This window comes from Mus pahari, chromosome X, assembly GCF_900095145.1.
Source record: "Mus pahari chromosome X, PAHARI_EIJ_v1.1, whole genome shotgun sequence".
Lineage (NCBI taxonomy): Eukaryota > Metazoa > Chordata > Mammalia > Rodentia > Muridae > Mus > Mus pahari.
In genome coordinates, this window is record NC_034613.1 from 100,566,563 (window position 1) to 100,569,376 (window position 2,814).

A 2,814-nucleotide genomic window follows, 5' to 3' on the forward strand; every position below is an offset into this window, starting at 1 on the left:
TCTTTTAGTTTTCTTCTAGATTGTACCTAACAATTCATTAAAAAGTATAAATTTGGGGGGTGTATCTTAGAATACAAATATGCTGTGCAGTTCAATGTTACAGAATTAAAATAAAATATTATAGAAACTTATAAAAGGAGTTAGTTTTATTTTCTTATTGTAGTTTGATGTGGAGATTGTTTTTATGTAAATTTTCAGTCTATTAGAGTGATTTAAAAAATACTAACATTTCAGTCTTTGATTTAAAATGTAGATAAGTGAAATACTTAAAGAATTTAAAAGTCAAGGTCAGCAAGATGGCTCAATGGACACACACACACACATATACTAAAGAAAGAAAGAACTAAATAAACAAATAAAACAAACAAGTATTAAAATTAAAATTATATGAAAACATAAACAATGAGTGGAAGCTGTGAATTCAGTAATCTGATAGATTAGTTAATTATGCAAGCAACTCTATGGTAAGGTTAACAAGAAAATGTCCATACCAAAGGCAAGTATTAAAACAAGACAGGGGGGCTGGAGAGATGGCTCAAGAGGTTAAGAGCACTGATTGTTCTTTCAAAGGTCCCAAGTTCAAATCCCAGCAATCACATGGTGGCTCACAACCATCCATAATGAGATCTGACACCCTCTTCCTATGTGTCTGAAGACAGCTACCGTCTACTTACATATAACAATAAACAAATCTTTAAAAAAAAGGACAGTTACTAATGAAAAACTACTTGGCACACAATTGACAAAAATAAGATGTGAGAATCAAAGTTGTAGTTTTTCCAAGACAGTGCTAGCTGCGGGGGGGGGGGGAGTAGCATTCCTGTCAATAAGTACAAACCTGATTTGGAATGTGACATAAAAACTACACAAATATTAAACAAATCAGGGGAAAAATGATGGCTTTTTTTTTTATTAGATATTTTCTTTATTTACATTTCAAATGCTATCCCGAAAGTTCCCTATACCCTCCCCCTGCCCCTGCTCCCGTACCCACCGACTCCCACTTCTTTGCCCTGGCATTCCCCTGTACTGGGGCATATATAGTTTGCAAGACCAAGAGGAGTCTCTTCACAATGATGGCTGACTAGGCCGTCTTCTGCTACATATGCAGCTAGAGACACAAGCTCTGGGTTTACTGGTTAGTTCATATTGTTGTTCCACCTATAGGGTTGCAGCCCCCTTCAGCTCCTTGGGTACTTTCTTTAGATCCTCCATTGGGGACCCTGTGTTCAATCCAATAGCAGACTGTGAGCACCCACTTCTGTGTTTGCCAGGCACTGGCATAGCCTCACAAGAGACGACGAAGTCTGGGTCCTTTCAGCAAAATCTTGCTGACACGTGCAATAGTGATGATGACTTGTTTTGTTTTGTTTTGTTTTGTTTTGTTTTGTTTTGTTTTGTTTTGAAGTTGTTAGTCCAGTTCAGGAAAGTGTCACAGTGAACACTAATTTAAGTGGAAGAAAGAGAGCATGTTTTTAACTCCACCAAATTCTCTAGCTAATCTAAGAAAAATTACTATGCCACAAACCCATGGAAGGTGTGAATACAGGTAAATTGTTTCCCTCATACAACAAAAGGATCTAAACACACAGAGTGCAACTTAATGTATCCAAGGTGTTATTCGGTTTAAAAATCACCTTGTGAGAGGGTAGGTTTCTTTGAAGAAGGGTGAGTCACACACTGAGCACATACATAGCAAAAGGAACAGGAGGGAGAAAGAGAGACACACAGAGAGAGTATAAGAGAAAACTAGAGACCAATATCTGGTGATTAATATGGAAGTAAAACTCTCAATGAAATACTTGCAAACTGAACACAGAATGATTTAATGCATCATTCACCATGATCAAATTGGCTTTAGGAATATGAGGATACTCTAACCCATGAAAATTAATAAATCCATTAAATCATATAAACAGACTGAAAGACAAATGTCATATGATCATGTCAACATATGCTTTAAGAAATATCAGCATTGTAAAATAAATAAATTTAAATTGTTTCAGACTCTGCACAAAAATCAATGCCAAATGAAAATAAGACCCCAGTGTAGAAAATGAAACTCTAATACTGCTAGTAGACATGATAAGGAGTACACTATAATATATAGGCAAAAACAAAGATTTTATAAATTGTAGTCTAGTGCTCAGGAAATACACATATCCATTGACAAATTAGGTCTCATGACATTAAAAGCCACAATGGCTGCAGTAATGTCCAGAATCGCCAAGAGTGTAGATTTCCTCTTTTCCTGGATCTTCAACATTTGCACATTTGCTTGTCTTTTTTTTTTTTAATGGTTGGTAGTTTTGTGGTGTTTTGAGAAAGGGTTGTAGCCCTGTGTAGGCCTGGCTGTCTTGGAACACAGTCTGTAAACCAAACTAGCCTGGGACTCAAACATCTGCCTGCTGGAATTAAAGACTTATGTTTATTTTCTTGATGGTCTCTGAGGTAAAATGAGTATAGTTTTGATTTGTACCTTCTGCATGGATAACTGTATTGAATATTTTGTTTGCTTATTGGATACGTGTATTGCTTTGAGAAAAATATTTATATATCATATTAATCCTTTGAGATAATTAGCAGCCAATATTGTCTCACATTGTATAGATTGTGAGTACATTTTATTAAATGCAAAGTTGATCAAATTAGTGTTTCTACAGAGAAAATTTCACTGGAGAATCTTATTTCATCATTTTGCTGTGATCTCCTCAAGAGCTACTTATGATTTCCTCATGATAAAAATATTTTTTTTCCTTTTTTATTATTATTTTCTTTATTTACATTTCAAATGCTATCCCGAAAGTTTCCCAT